The sequence below is a fragment of the Mauremys mutica genome, chromosome 7 (assembly GCF_020497125.1).
Source record: "Mauremys mutica isolate MM-2020 ecotype Southern chromosome 7, ASM2049712v1, whole genome shotgun sequence".
Classification (NCBI taxonomy): domain Eukaryota; kingdom Metazoa; phylum Chordata; order Testudines; family Geoemydidae; genus Mauremys; species Mauremys mutica.
Genome location: NC_059078.1, coordinates 52,918,814 through 52,935,617, shown reverse-complemented (window position 1 = coordinate 52,935,617; position 16,804 = coordinate 52,918,814). Strand labels below are relative to the sequence as shown.

The 16,804-nt window shown below is 45.9% G+C and overlaps 1 protein-coding gene across 3 annotated transcripts in view; it reads right to left on the bottom strand.

The window, feature by feature from the left end:
• Positions 1-16,612, bottom strand: part of IP6K1 (inositol hexakisphosphate kinase 1) — a 36,924-nt gene extending 20,312 nt beyond the window's left edge. For 2 of the 3 annotated variants that reach the window (XM_045023804.1, XM_045023809.1), the window contains exons 1-2: positions 16,456-16,612; positions 196-273 (exon numbers count right to left, since the gene is read on the bottom strand). The gene's annotated coding sequence lies outside the window, so the exon portion shown is untranslated. The remainder of the gene's footprint in view (positions 1-195; positions 274-16,455) is intronic. The other variant, XM_045023805.1, reaches the window with a different exon arrangement.
• Positions 16,613-16,804: the final 192 nt, after the last annotated feature.

Sequence of the window (16,804 nt, the reverse complement as noted above, 5' to 3'; positions counted from 1 at the left end):
TGACCCCATTAAAACGGGGTCATGACCCACTTTGGGGTTCTGACCCAGAGTTTGAGAACCGCTGTTCTAATTCAATCCACTCCATGGGCAAGCACAACAGCTTAGAAGAAAGCGCAACACAGTGAGCAGGGGTTCCTGGACTTGTTCAGAGGATGGCAACTTTTGAAGAGTGTGTGCTGTGGATACCTCACCCACCTTTTTGCCAGCAGGCAGACCTCCTCCACTCCCACTATCGATCAAACACACCGCGCCACTTCAGCAGCAATGGCTTCCCTGGAAATTAATATTAGGAAAGGAATAAATTTATACTTTCTTTTCATGGGAGTTAACATCTGGAAACAAGCAGCTGCTGCCAGAACCATGTGACCAGCCAGCTCTCCACAGCCCCCAGGCCACAACAATGACCACAGCACCCTTAAAAGTTTGTAATATCCTTATGGTGGCGTGAACCTCATCTTCAGTTCCATCCTGGGCAAAAATCCCTGCCGCCTGTGTTTATGCTACTTGTTAACCAGTAGAGCAGGAGTCTCCAAAGCAATGAATGCAATTAATGGGGACCAACTTAATTCACCATACCTTTAATTCTAAAATCCTAGCAATTAACCAGAATGGTTAGAGCACCCACTGGCATTCAGGACTTCTCTCCATTTGATTTTCAGTTCTGCCACTGACTTCCTGTGAAGCCTGGGGCCAAGTCACTCAATTGCTTGGTGCCTCAGTTTCCCTTCTGTAAAACAGGACAATTATACTTCCCTACTTCACTGGTAGGTTATGAGAGTACAATAATTAATGTTCATGAGGAACTCTAACACTACCAAGATGGAGGTCACAAGTACCTAGGCAGACAGATCAATCAGCTCCCCCAAAGCTCAGTCTGGATTATTCCTACAGTGGATTTTCCAGTGCTTTGTGACTTACTCCTAAAGCATCAAGAGATGGGGTTTTCTCAAGGAAGGAGAGAGAGATCAGATCTAGTCAGCAAACCTTCCTGATAACCTTGTCAGCTAGTAAGCATCCCAGGGCCGGCGCTAGGCACCAGCCCTCCAAGCATGTGCTTGGGGCAGCACTTTCTAAGGGGTGGCACTACCCCACCCCCACTTTTTTTTTTTTTTTTGCTTGGAGTGGCAAAAAGCCACTCGCCCTGTCAGCGCTCGAGCCGGGATCCGCGCCCCCTGCCCAGCCCGGTGGCGGCCTGCACAACCCACTGGGGCGGGGAAACACTGCGCCACCCTGGGGAGACTCGGAGCAGCAGCAGGACCCTTCTTCCCTCCCTGCATCCCGGGCCCCGCTTCCCTCCCTCCCTGGCTCCTCACACACTCCGGCAGCCCCTCTCACTGCCGCAGCCTGGGCCCTGGGGAGGGAGGGAAGCGGGGTCCCCTGGAGCCGAGCCTGGTCTGTGGCAGCAAGAGGGGCTCCCAGAGTGTGTGAGGAGGTGAGCAGCTGGCTGGGCTCGTCAGTGCTGAGCAGGTAGCCCTGCAGCTGAAGATCCTCACCTTCCCGCCCGCCGGGGCTGGGCCAGGCTGAAGAGCAGCAGGTCCGGGGGGCTCTCCAGGTCATCAGCCGCCAGCATGTCGGGAGGGCAGTGAGCACAAACTTATCCATCTCGGCCACCAGCAGTGCCGCAAAGCCCAGGGAGGGAGCCATGTTCTCCATGCCACCCCGCAGCTGCACCGCCACCTGGAAGTACTCCCACTCCGTGCCACCCAGCAGCTCCACCCGCATGGGGACGGAGTCGTGGCTGGGCCAGGGCTCGGACGCTGTGTGCTGGTAGCGGAGCCCATGTTTGGGGGTGGGGAGCCCAGTGCTGGGGTGGCAGGGGGGGAGAAAGCCCAGTGCTGGGACAGCAGGGGTGGGGGGCAGCCAAAAAGTGTTTTGCTTGGAGCAGCAAAAAACCTAGAGCCTGAAGCATCCAATCAATTTCTAGTGGCCTAGAAGCTAGTCCGGGGATACAGTGCACACAGAGTAGCAGCACAGGGAAGTTTGTCCTTCTCAATTAGTAAGAAATTATACAAAAGGAGAGACAACATTGCAGGCTCCAGAACACCACATCTCAGGGCCTGTTTACACCTGCAAGTTTCTGCGCAGTAAAGCAGCTTTTTGCACTCAAACTGCAGACGTGTACACACTGCCAAGCCACTTTGTGCGCAGAAACTCCTCAGTTGCAGCGCTGCAAAAAAGCCACCCTGAGGAGAATCATAAGGCTATTTGCACAGAGGCTCCCTCGCTCTATTGCCAGTGACTTGATTGCTCTCTGCAGTGTAATTGGCCCCTGGAGCTGTCCCATAATGCCTCAAGTGACCACTCTGCTCGTTTTGAACTTGGCTGCCTTGGAGACATGTGCCCCTCCCCTTTCAAAAAGAACAGAAGTACTTGTGGCACCTTAGAGACTAACAAATTTATTGCAGCATGAGCTTTCGTGAGCTACAGCTCACTTCTTTGGATGCAAGCTCATACTGAAATAAATTTGTTAGTCTCTAAGGTGCCACAAGTACTCCTGTTCTTTTTGCGGATACAGACTAACACGGCTGCTGCTCTGAAACCTCCCCTTTCAAAGCACTTTTTCTGACAGCCACTGTATGCTGTGCTGATCTGCTCCGGGACACAATGCAAACCATTAATGTGGGGGGGGAAGGGGGGAGAGAGAGAGAGAGAGTGTGTGTGAGAGAGAGAGATCCCCTCCCCCCGCCTCAGGACTGGCTGCTTCCTGCCACTGTCTGAACTTACAAGACAATGCTGATACACTCTTTCCCACAAAACACACTGTCTCTCTCCCCAGCTCCATATGCATGCACACACACTTCCTGTCACACACTCTCCCCCGCCCCACTTCAGTTGAAGAGCAGCTGGAAATGTAGTAGGATGCCCATGGAACAATGGGATTGGGAAACCTGCATCATGTGACACTGTGCCTGCCCCATGAGGCATTGCAAACCCTTCCCAAAGCACCCGCAGCTGGTTGCACAGTGGGATAGCTACCACAATGTACTGCTGTCTTTGCCTTTGCAAGAGCTGCTAATTTGGATTCACTCCAGTGTCACAAGGAGCACACTGTGGACATGCAACTGCGATTTAATTCCAGCATTTTAATAAAAGTGGTATAGCTTGTGGTGCGGAAACTTGTCAGTATAGACATACCCTCAGTATGATCCTAAAACACTCAAGATTAAGAGACTTAATCACAAGGAAAAGGTTTTATTCCCAGTGACATGACATAAGAGTCACCCATAAAACTGGGCTAAGAAAGGCTGCTGCATTTGCTCAGTTGTGCTCTCAGAAACAAAGTGAAGGCTGCAGCACTGAAAACCCATTTCAAGTACAGTTGGACAAATTATTTGTAGTGCCTTTGAGGTAGTCTAATGGAAAGCATGTACGGGTAAATGATTATTATTACACATGGACACTACACACGGTTGAAGCAGCCATCGATCAGTTTTAGTGCCTGTGTAGTGTCATGATTGTTTGGTTATTTCATTTACCAAAGGGAGGTGAACTATCTCCAATTCAACAGGTTAATCATGGACATCTGGAGGATTCTCTCGCCATGCTGTATTAGAAGACCACCACCAGACAGATATTTAAATTGTTTTATTTAACTAAAACAACAACAACGTTATGTATTCTGGATTTTTCTTCAACAGCAAACATAAGAAAACCAACATATGAATTTTGAATGTAGTTAAACATTCAAGTTTCTTAAAATCAGGTTTGTTTTTGTTAAAATTGTTAACAAAAATAGTTAAGCGAAATATTTAAAAAATCGACTATGTCAGCCAGGTCAATGGGAGAAACTTAAAATACTGGCTTCTGCAGCTAACTCAGTCATCTTCACCTTCATTTTCCTGTTTGTTTATAATCTGGAAAAGAAAAACAAGATTTCCTGCTTTTTCAGGTCCCAAACGGATTTATCAGTTTGGAATGAATTAGTCCAAAAGGAAAATATTCTTTCTACACCAGCAGAAGATGCTACTGCTGTTAAAAGTGAGATCATCATTTCAACAGTCTCTGAATCCAAGTGCTTAAGTGACTTCCACCAGATCACAGGTGTGATTTTCTTTAAAACGTCATCAGCAAACATATTTCTTGAATGTTCACCTTTGGCTCTGAAGTTTATTATAGTTGGCATTATGAAGGGATGATTACTCGATGTCCATGTCATAGCCAACTCTTCTTCAGCAGTTTGACCCTGGTACCGAGTATTGAGAATATGTGCAAGAAAATGAGCTGGATAGTGCTTGTCCCATTCTTTTTTTAAATGCTTGTAATTTAACTCTATCATTGTATATTTCTCTCTAAGATCTCTCAGTTCCTTCAAATTTTCAACAACGTCAGCAATAAAATAGCAATTTCCCTGCATTTTGTTCAAGGCTACAGAAATAGGCTTCAGGGTACTCAGCATTTGTTCAACATTTCTCTTAAGCCCAATGTTGAGAACTTTTGCTGTGACAGTGCCGTCTATTTTTTCATGAGTTTGTTCACAAACTGTCATCAGATTAGGTCAGTTCTTGATATAGTGCTCAAAACAGTCCACTACTAAGTTCCACTGCACATCTTGTGGGAGAGTTAGCTTGGTTCCTCCCACTTTTTTCAGAGCAGCTGCTGCAAAATGGTTGTTACGGAAGTATTTTGCAATTTCAACAACATTAGCCTTTATTTCTGGAACACTGAAGTCTTTGGCTAGGAGGGGCATCAAATGAGCACTGCAACCATAAGTGTACCCTTGCTGCCAAGAAGCCTAATGGCATTTTGGGCTGTATAAGTAGGGGCATTGCCAGCAGATTGAGGGACGTGATCATTCCCCTCTATTCAACATTGGTGAGACCTCATCTGGAGTACTGTGTCCAGTTTTGGGCCCCACACTACAAGAAGGATGTGGAAAAATTGGAAAGAGTCCAGCGGAGGGCAACAAAATGGATTAGGGGGCTGGAGCACATGACTTATGAGGAGAGGCTGAGGGAACTGGGATTGTTTAGTCTGAAGAGAAGAATGAGGGGAGATTTGATAGCTGCTTTCAACTACCTAAAAGGGGGTTCCAAAGAGGCTGGATCTAGTGGTAGCAGATGACAGAAGACGGAGTAATGGTCTCAAGTTGCAGTGGGGGGGGTTTAGGTTGGATATTAGGAAAAACTTTTTCACTAGGAGGGTGGTGAAGCACTGGAATGGGTTACCTAGGGAGGTGGTGGAATCTCCTTCCTTAGAGGTTTTTAAGGTCAGGCTTGACCAAGCCCTGGCTGGGATGATTTAGTCGGGGACTGGTCCTGCTTTGGGCAGGGGGTTGGACTAGATGATCCCGAGGTCCCTTCCAACCCTGATGTTCTATGATTCTATTCTATGTTATTAGCTTGGGACTCTCTTCACACTCTTATAAATAATTTACATTTGAATACATTTGCAGCATTGTCTGTGACCAAGCTGCATACTAGACATTTGAATTCCCACCCCCCCAGTTTCTTATAGCTTTTACTGCTACTTCTTGTAATATTCTGCAGCATGTGCATTTCCTGATGTATCAATTGTTTCTGTAAGGAAGACATTTCCCTTCTTCTGTTGTCACACAAGCACAAACAGGATCATTGTGGACATTGCTCCACCCACCAAGACTCAGGTTAACAATTTCACCCTCTAGACCTTTTGCACACTGCTCAATTTCTCTTTCATACACTTTATCCAGCAATTTGCCTGCAACATCTGCTTTGTTGGGTGAACTGTATTCTGGTCTTAATGACTGAACCATGTAAATGAAGTGTGGGTTCTCAATCATACGGAAAGGAAAGTTTGTTGCATAAACAAACCGGGCATTTTTTTCATCAATTACCTCTCTTTTTGTAATCTGCTAGTTCTTATGATAAACTTATCTATGGTTGTTTCTGGATGATGGAGATTTTTTTTCCGTTTTGCTACAGGTGATATACAGGTGATATACATGATGTGACTGAAACACTATCATTGGCAGATAACTCTGAAACTATAGAAAATGATGGTGATCTTGAAGGTGGATAGTCTTCAGAATCCTGTATGTTGAGGATGGAGTCTCCTAAACAAAATAAGTCAATGCAGTTATTTAACTTATTCCCATACTGCTCATTTAGTATTACTCATTGCATTCACTGACACTCAGTACTACTTTCAAGGTGAAATTGTAAAAAGAAGATCTGCCTATTTCAGCTATTTATTTTTTAATCACAATTGCATCTAAAATGCTAGTACCATAGAGTAACTATGTTTTTTTGCTCAAACATGAGAATTCAAGAATAGTCCAGAAGGAAAACATGCAGTCCTTAAGAAAGAAGTGAGATTAAAAAAAAAAAAGTTTACCAACCTGAAGGTCCTGAAAGTTCAAACATGTTCCTTTCATCATCTTCAACGCAGCTTCCTCATGAGAAGGAACACTTCTCATAATGTTGTTTCATTCAGGCAAGCAGGCCTTGCATTTTTGTTGTACTGTCTGCATTTTGCATGCATGTCTTACCCACAGGCAGAGGAACTTCATTAAAATATTCCCAAACTGTGTCTCTTTTACAGCCTGCTGCCATTATATACACAAGCAGTTAAATCACTTGCTTACATTGAATCTAGGCCACAAAAATCTCGAGTGCTTCCTTGCAAAACTCAATTTCATTAAGCATTGCAGTCCAGAGCATAGCACAGTGGTCCCCAACCTTTTTCGTCTGGGATGCACCACGGAAGACTATGGCGGCGGACGAGCATCTGCCGAAATTCCGCCGACAAGTGGTAATGTCAATAGGTGTCGCCGCCGAAATGCCAGTGGATGCTCGTCCGCCGGCCAGTACGTGTTGGGGACCCCTGGCATAGCAACATACATTACCGGTTCAAATCTTCAAAGTGTTCCGTCAAAACCTCCCTGATTCAAATTACCCCTGTGGGCAAGGGCCGAGGGAATGTCTTGGCCACCGCTTCCTGCAGCCCCCATTGGCCTGGAACAGCAAATCGCAGCCAGTGGGAACTGCAGTCGGCCGAACCTGCGGACGCTGCAAGTAAACAAACAGTCCCAGCCCGCCAGCGGATTTCCCTGACAGGCCTCATGCCAAAGGTTGCCAATCCCCACGCTATGCCAACAGAGGAAGATAGCGTGAACATGCAACAATGATTTTCTTTCAGCGCTTTTGGATCGTTGACAAAACTTTTGGCGAAAAAACACAGTGTAGATATGCCCTATGTCTATACTACAGATCTTGTGGCAGCACAGCTGTTACCACTGCAGCTGTGCTGCTATAAGGTCTCCCATGAAGCTGCTCTATGCCAGTGGGAGAGAGCTCTCCCGCTGGCATAATTAAACCACTCCCAAGGAAAGGCAGTAGCTCTGTCTGTTGGAGAGTGTTTCCCGATGATGTAGTGCTGTCCACACCGGTGCTTTTGTTGGTGAAACTTACGTTGGTTGTGGGGGAAGGGGGAAAAAGTGTTTTCCACAACTCTGACCGACAAAAGTGCTAGTGTAGACAAATCCTTAGTCTGTGGCTGTTTCGCCTGAGTAAAAGCACAAGAGAGGAGACCCTTCAAAGTTTTACAAGCTGAGCAAGATGCTAAATGTTTTATAATGAAGAACAATTAAGTTCAGCATTTACTGAACCATGAGCTATACAAGTTTCAAGTCAGGCACTAGTACTGCGTTTATTTGCTATCTTCTGCCTTCAGTGCTCCAACCTAACAGTCTGGGCTCTAAAGACAGATGTGCACAGAAGGCAGTGAAGAGGGAGTGAGGGGCAGTGTTCCTTGTTTACAGGGCGTGACAAAGTGGGGATTTTCCCTTATTATGTTGTATGTGAGCCTATATGAGTCTTACTGTTTTCCGTGAATGCTGTGTGTGCCTCGGTTTCCCTGTGTATCACACCAATGTCTAGGTGGTGGGAATAAGGGTGAGTGACTTTTCTAGAGGCTACTCCAGCTGCCTGCACAGATGCTATGGCCACCTCTTTGTAACCTGAGATCCCAGGGGGTGGGGGGATGCGACCAGGTAGGTGAGGAGCAACAGGCAGAGCAGGGGTCAGGCAGGTGGGAGCAAGTCAGTCACAGCTGGCCTGGAGGAGGGCCAGAGCCCTGGCCTCCCCTCCCCCCAAGATGGACTTGGCTGAAAGTCACTGATTTCTGTGCTAACAAGTTCTGTTCTACACTGTGTTCCAGTCGACTAATAAAACTTCTGTTTTGCCGACTGGCTGAGAGTCACATCTGACTGCAGAGTTGGGGTGCAAGGCCCTCTGGCTTCCGCAGTGGCCCTGCCTGGGCAGACTCGTTGCGGGAAGCGCACAGTGTGGAAGGGGATGCTGAATGCTCTGAGATCAGACCCAGGAAGGTCGAAGCTGTGTAAGTTTCTTGCCCTGGAGACAGTATGCTCAGTATGCACAGTATGCTCCCCCAGAGTCCTAACTGGCTTCGTATGGAATAGTTCATATGGAATAGTTCCAGAACAATGCCCCAGTGACTCCGTGACACAGGTCTCCAGCCCTGGTGTCATCTGGGACCCCTACACATGCATCTCACAGTCTTGCCCCTGTTTATTCACCCTCCCAAGGCCCTTTTAATACTCCAGCCAGAGCTGTATCAAACACTCCTCGCATCACTGTCGTTAGATAGCAAGTGCCCCAAACGTGTATCCTGCCATGCCAGTGCACTTTTTCCAACTCAGTGGTTACTCACCTATCTAAGTGGCCCCACACAGCTATGCTTCTCTGAAATAGCACTCCTTCAACTCCCACAGTAACCCAAAACATTTAGGCTGTAGCTTCTCTCCCTGTCATTCCCACAAGATAAATATAGATTGACAGATATGGCTATTTCCTGCAATATCTTTGGGAGAAATTATTGATTTAAGTTTAAATAGCTAGGGAATACAATGTATTATAAATGCAAAGTTCACATGTTGTTGTTAGCTTGTATATAAAACTTTGCTTGGGGGGGAGGGAGAGAACATGGCAATGTTCCTTCTAATTTTTTTCCATCCATGTGTGGAATAAATTTTGTTGTGCCCCAAGGTAATGTGTGCTTGTGCACCACCAGTAGAAACCATCAACCTAGTTATAATTTTATTTATATATATATATTTTTTTTTAAAGTTACCATATGGATAATTACTCCAGCCAGGACAGGTTAGTCATTTTAGAACTCACTAGTCAAAGAATTCAATTTAAGTGTAGGAGAGAAATAAAAATTACAGCATGCATAGACCAGTGAAAACACTAAAATAACACACTTTGAAGGAATAAAATTACAGAGAATACATGTGCATTGCAGGAAGTACCAAGAAGTTGTACTACTAGTATCTGTTGGGAGGTGAGTATCACAGACACACTGTATGTGTGTGCTGGCTGTTGGGGAAAGCTGTGCACTGTCTCTTTAAGATACTCACTGAAAGCTCCCCTGCTCTGTCCTGAGTCTTGTTGTCTCCCCTCTCCTGCTCTGTGGAGATGGGGTACATAGTGGGGGGGAGGAGGGGAAGAGAGAGAGAGAGAGAGACTGACTGCCTGCCTGCCTGCTCGGGAAATCTCAGAAACAGCACACTGTCTCATTAAGAAAGGCACTCACCCACCATTCAGACTTCAGCAGCTCTGAGTCCTCCTGAGCCAGGCTGTCCAGTCTGCCCAACAGAGATAGGGTACAGGGGGAGGGGGATATTCTGACATCAACACCCTTCCTCCCCCACCCCCCACACACTCTGCACAGCCAGCAGGAGGGTCCCAGGAGCAGCTGCAGGATGGAGCAATGTGAGGGGAGGGGCACCTCAACACATGCTGCCAGCTGTGAACACTCTCTAATCAGCTGGGCAGCATTTGAATCTCTCCTGCACAGCTACCCAAGCGCACAGCTTACAGGGAACACAGAAACATTGTAAACAAATGCTGGAAGGTATCATGAGTGTCAAACAAACAAAAAACTATCTTAAACAATATGACAGACAAGAAGGCACTTTTGGAAGAAACAAAATTAAGTGGGTTTCCCAGGAAATACCCAGGGGCGAGGAAGGCAGACTCAACCTTTTGAAGCTACAGCCTGAGGAGAGAACCGCTGTCTGGCTAATTACTTATTCAAGGTCTCTGTAGATCAAAGACAGACTGTAAAAGGAAGGACTCAGACTCACGGATGTGATTGTTCTGAGCTAACAGCTGTTATGAATTAGTAACCACAGACAAACCTCTACTGAGGTTTAAAGAACTGTTTGCCTACCGGAGCCCTTGTTAGACTTGGGGGTGATTACTGACATGTGTTGGTTTGTTTATTGTTTTAACATGTTTTTTGCTAATGCTTTCATCTTAAGAATAAATGTACTTGTTTAGAAAGAGCTGTGGGTAACTTAACTGTGGGTAATTACACTGTTTAGAGCCTCTGACAAGAAAGCAAAGCAAACCTGCTTAGGCAGTCTGACATGATATGGAATTTGCAGTGTAACAGGGAACTGTGCAATCTGGAGAGCCAGAAGAGGGAGAGAGACAGGTCTCCCTACAAGAGAGGTGACAGCTGAGGAGCCGGAAGCCTAGAGTGGGTGCCCTTGCTGGACCCAGGAGGGGGAACATAGGTGAAGTTGGCCGGGACTGTAACAGACATTTCTCTAATAAGCCAAGATCCTGATCAGGGTGGATAGGTCTCAGGCTGGGGAATAGACACTCCTGTTTAAACAGGATAGAAAATAGAAGATTACAACATTTAGTAAGAAAGGAAACTTTTCTGAGTTCTCATCTCTCTAAGGGCCTGTCTACACTTGAAAGGCTATCATTGGCCTCTCTGCTGAGAGTTTAGTGCCATCTGTGATATAGCCCTCTGAACAGAAACCACTTGCTCCCTCAGTTCACAGAAGTTGAACAGATGTCCAATATTTTCCATCACTATCAACTAAGGTTGAATTTAAATTAGTGGCCTGAAAGTGAAAAGCACAATGTCTCAGCCCAGTCTCACCTTCCTCCAAGTCTTTTTACTAAAAGAGCAAGAGACAATACCAAGGCCCTCACCTAGAATACTGTGCGCAGTTCTGCTTACCACATCACAAAAAAGGATAGCGGAAATAGAAGAGGTTCAGAGGTGGACAATTAATGACCTGGAAAGATTTCTGAACGACAAGAGACTGAAAAGACAGGTTATCTAGTTTAGAGACAACAAATAAGAGGGCCATGAAAGCAGCATATAAAACAACAAAAGGTACAGAAAAGGGAAGGTCCTTTCATGGATTGAGAACTGGTTAAAAGACAGGGAACAAAGGGTAGGAATAAATGGTAAATTCTCAGAATGGAGAGAGGTAACTAGTGGTGTTCCCCAAGGGTCAGTCCTAAGACCAATCCTATTCAATTTATTCATAAATGATCTGGAGAAAGGGGTAAACAGTGAGGTGGCAAAGTTTGCAGATGATACTAAACTGCTCAAGATAGTTAAGACCAAAGCAGATTGTGAAGAACTTCAAAAAGATCTCACAAAACTAAGTGATTGGGCAACAAAATGGCAAATGAAATTTAATGTGGATAAATGTAAAGTAATGCACATTGGAAAAAATAACCCCAACTATACATACAATATGATGGGGGCTAATTTAGCTACAACGAGTAAGGAAAAAGATCTTGGAGTCATCATGGACAGTTCTCTGAAGATGTCCATGAAGTGTGCGGAGGCGGTCAAAAAAGCAAACAGGATGTTAGGAATCATTAAAAGGGGATAGAGAATAAGACTGAGAATATATTATTGCCCTTATATAAATCCATGGTACGCCCACATCTCGAATACTGTGTACAGATGTGGTCTCCTCACCTCAAAAAAGATATTCTAGCACTAGAAAAGGTTCAGAAAAGGGCAACTAAAATGATCAGGGGTTTGGTGAGGGTCCCATACGAGGAAAGATTAAAGAGGCAAGGACTCTTCAGCTTGGAAAAGAGGAGACTAAGGGGGGATATGATAGAGGTATATAAAATCATGAGTGATGTTGAGAAAGTGGATAAGGAAAAGTTATTTACTTATTCCCATAATACAAGAACTAGGGGGTCACCAAATGAAATTAATAGGCAGCAGGTTTAAAACAAATAAAAGGAAGTTGTTCTTCACGCAGCGCACAGTCAACTTGTGGAACTCTTTACCTGAGGAGGTTGTGAAGGCTAGGACTATAACAATGTTTAAAAGGGAACTGGATAAATTCATGGTGGCTAAGTCCATAAATGGCTATTAGCCAGGATGGGTAAAGAATGGTGTCCCTAGCCTCTGTTCAGCAGAGGATGGAGATGGATGGCAGGAGAAAGATCACTTGATCATTGCCTGTTAGGTTCACTCCCTCTGGGGCACCTGGCATTGGCCACTGTCGGTAGACAGATACTGGGCTAGATGGACCTTTGGTCTGACCCGGTACGGCCATTCTTATGTACATCAGGCCCTTCTCCTCCTCCCTCATAAAAGAAGAATGAAATGGAAAAGCATTAAATGCAAACTTAGAACTGGTAAAACAAAACACTTTACATATACAACTCAATTAGCCCGTAGAAGTCATTGCCACAGGATATTGAGACTAAGATCTTAAGAGGACTCTAAAGGATTGAGCATTTATACAGATAAAATCCAGAGTTACATTAGAAAGAATTAACAAAGACAGCAGTAGTTCAGAAGAAATATAAACCCTCATGCTCCACAATACGCACTCACTTTTAATTTGCAGGCTTTAGGAAAAAACTGTCTGGTCTTAGAGGGACCATGAGTCTGATCTGCTATAGAAAATATATCATTCATCATGATATTTACTATATAATTAATGTTTTACTCATGATTTGACTCAAGGTACATTTGGAAATTGGAATTAAACTTTAAAAAATGCAAAACAAGTTGGAATTTTTTTTAATTGAAAAAAAACTGCCAGTTTTCCCAATGCTGAAGTCTACACTAGAAGAAGCTATAATCTTAAAAAGGTTAGATGACTGATGAATAGACTACAAAAACTAAACTAGAGATTACTGCTAAACTGAAACCAAAAGTAATTAAGGAAAAAGCTTTTCTGCAGAACAGAAACTGAAAGTACTGACATTTAGGAAAAAGCACTGGCATTCTCTCCATTATAAAGACTGAAAATTATCTAGATGCTTAATGCAGTGCATCAGATATTGTGCACTATTTACAAAGTGTGACCTCAAAAGTTAAAGATGTTTTCCATCTGATTCTGTATAGAAAAAAGCAGCTTTCAAATCATTAAAGTTTACGAGTGTTCATTGATCCCTCTTTTTTAAATTGTTTAAAGCTTGGTAAGTTCAAATTTAGTTTTAAATGGGTTTAGGGTTAGTTTTTTAACTTAATTTAAAAATTCAATTAAAATCAGATTTTTTAAAAACAATCCACCTTGGGGATTAGTCCTGCTTTGAGCAGGGGGGTTGGACTAGATGATCCCCTGAGGTCCCTTCCAACCCTGATATTCTATGATTCTATGATTGGACAGATGCCAGTTAAGTATACTGTGTACAAACAAAACTTACAGAACTTGAGCCAAAGTCAACAACTCTGGTGTTTGTGAATGTAACTAATCAGAAACTATATACAGGTGACCTCAGAAGCACAGCCAGGTCCCATCCACCCAACAGAATCTATGAAAAAGCTGCGCATTTGTGATTAGCTCACTCTGCCTGATTTCAAGAGACATTCTTTCTGCTTGAGGATCTGACTAAAACAATACTGCATTTAGGGTAATATTTTGACAGACTGGGCTTCAACAGACTGCTGTAGAAGCACTTCCAATACAGATCTGAGAAGACCAGAGCTACAAATACGTACACAGAACTTGCATGAACAGACAACCAGGAGCTGAGAATCAACCAGAAGGCAGAAGAGATGCTTGTGTATGCATCACTAGGTCATTCCACTGTACTGCTAATCCTAAAAATCTGAGCAAATGCCTGCTGCTGGTGGATGAATGCTGCTTCAGGTAAGAGGTACACCTGAGTGGCTCCTGGCCCCACTGTCAAGTGGCTATCTCAACCACAGACTGTTCATTAGCAGGAGAGGCTGTCACACAGGAAAGTTGTAAAGAACCAGAGTTAGCTGCTGCAAACAGGAAGCCAAGGACCTCACTGGGGAAAGTACATCTCACACTGTTCAGAAGAGACTCCCAATAGTAACTCTGATCTCTCCCTGCTCTTGCGGCCTTCAACTTTCCCCACCCAGTGTCCTCTTCAATTCATGTGGTCACCATCCCAAGCAGCTGAAAGGTGATGGACCCCAGAGAAGCAGCAGAGGGTGATTTTTCATACTGTTCTAAATACCCCTGCCACCTTTAAATGGGAAGTGAAGCCAGAAGATGTAAACAGGAAACTGTAAGCCAGTGAAGCAAACATAAGCAGTGTAAGATTGCCTGCAGCTCATCTAAGTAAACAGCTGCATTGAAGGGCATGGGGAAAGTACGAACCATCATTGTTTGAAGATGCTGGGGGAAAGATTCAGTGCCTAGCATATTTTAAAAACCAAAGAGACCCTGAGTAGTTCAATCTCAGCCTAACATTGCCTCCAGGGACAGTTTGCGTGTTTAGTTTTCCCAAAACACAATCTTTAACTGCTTGAAGCTCTGAAATGAAAACAAAAGATTCAGCTCTGAGCTGAGCTATCACAATCCAAGAAATATTTTACAGAATTCTAAGGGACAGGGAAGAGAGCTGCAGATTTCCAGGGACATCTATCGCAACCCAAACTACATAGTCATCTTAACAGTGAAACTGCCTAGTGGGTAAAAGAGACTGATTTTAGCACTACTGAGATGTGAGAGATTTTTTAAAAGGAGGAATCTGAGCCCTAGCTCTTTGCCATATTAACTGCAATACAGATTCCCCAATCAAGAGCCATTTACTGAACATATACATCTTTACTAATTTAGCAGATGCATATGCACAGCTCATAAAGAGAATCTGCTCTAAGCATATTGGCATATGGGGTTTTTATGACAAACTTGTGATAAACTTCAGAGGGATAGCCATGTTAGTCTGTTTCAGCAAAAACAAGGAGTCTGTGGGTCACAGAGCATAAGCTTTCATGGGCTAATAAATGTGTTTGTTTTTAAGGTGCCACAAGACTCGTTGTTTTTGTGATAAACTGTCCGCCAACTTCAGGCAAACTAACTTGCCCACACTAAAAAAACCAACCAAAACAAAAACTTAAATGAAGAAGGGGCAACATACACAAAATCATACCATCCATGCAAACTGTGCTATATAAGCAAATAAATTGGCGCTTTGGAAACTACAAAAAGGAGCATTAAACCCAAGTGAATCGGGATGGAAGAGGAGCAGCTAAGGTGGCAATATGCCATGACATAGGGTAATTGGGAAGGTACCACAGATATACCACAGCACATTTACAGAGAGAAACATGGGCAGTAGGCTTATAGCATTAAGACCCTTGAGGGTTATAAATCCTGTCACTAGTTCAAATCCAGTCCAGGTCAGAATTGAGCAAAAGTCAGTACACCATGTCTCACATGCTCCAGGCTGACTCCTATCTGGTGGTCCACAAATGTTGGTCTCAGTCCAGTTCCCCAGCCCAATGGGCAAACAAGCATATTACATCTCCAGTGACGTCAACCTGACACCTTTTGTTAGAATTAAAAATTCCTTTAACCAGAACACCTGTCCCTTTTTTGTTAACATTGCCATTCGATAGACATGCCCTGTCTGTAACAGAGATTCAACTCACAAGTCACTAGACAGGACAGCGTTATAATGATGCTCGCTCCAAGTTAACACCTGTTGGAGAGATCTCACGGCCAGAGTCCTGTAGAACAGGGGTCCCCAACCCCCGGTCCGTGGCCCGGTACCGGTCCGCGGCCTCTTAGAAACCGGGCCGCGAACCGACCCAGTGGAGCTTCCGCAGGCATGCCTGCGGGAGGTCCAGCTGAGCCGCGGGACGAGCGCTCCCTCCGCAGTCGTGCCTGCGGGAGGTCCGCTGCCCGGTGGAGCTTCCGCAGGCGTGCCTGCGGAAGCTCCAGCTGAGCCCCGGGAGCAGCGGACCTCCCGCAGGCACGACTGCGGAGGGAGCGCTCGTCCCGCGGCTCAGCTGGACCTCCCGCAGGCACGCCTGCGGAGGGTCCGGCAAACGAAACCGGTCCCTGGACCTAAAAAGGTTGGGGACCCCTGCTGTAGAATGTCGCGTTAAACAGAAGTTCGCTGTTGTAACGATCGCTGGTTTGTCCCTGACATTTACATGGCAGGAATTATAAAACCGGTAACGCCTCCCCCCGAATAAACTGCTAACGAGGGAAACCGTCCATTCAAGGTCTGGGGAAACACTTTAACAAAGCCCCCATTCCCTCCTGGCTACAGCAGTGTGGTGCGGGGAGGATGGGCCCAGCCCTGCCGCGCCCCGCGCCCCAGGTCCGCTCCCAGACCCGCGCTCCCCCACGCCCAGGACTCGCTCCCCTGCCCCAAGCCCCGGCCGGTGCCCGCTCGCCCCTCCCCCACCCATCCCGGCGCCCCGGGGTGGAGCCCGCGCCCTGGGGCCGCCCTCACTCACCGGGACGGGCTCTCCCTGCCGCCCGGGGGACGCGGCGCTAGGACCCCCGGTTCCGGCTCGGTCCTGGCGCCCCCTCACCCGCTCCTGACCGTTCGAATCAACAACAAGATGGCGGCGCCCGGGAAGGCGGAGACTCCGCCGCCTGCCGTCATAGCAACCGCGCCGGCCAGGTCCGCACTTCCCCGAGATGTGCACCAATCACAGCACGAGCCCGCCCGCCAGGGCGCAGCCAGAACGTTGACAAGCTAACGGAGCTGTCCTTCAAACACTTGAAAGGTCGCTCCGCTGGCTGAGCCGCCCGCGGGTTTCCGACACACGCTAGGCACACTTGACGCGCCCGACCTACGGG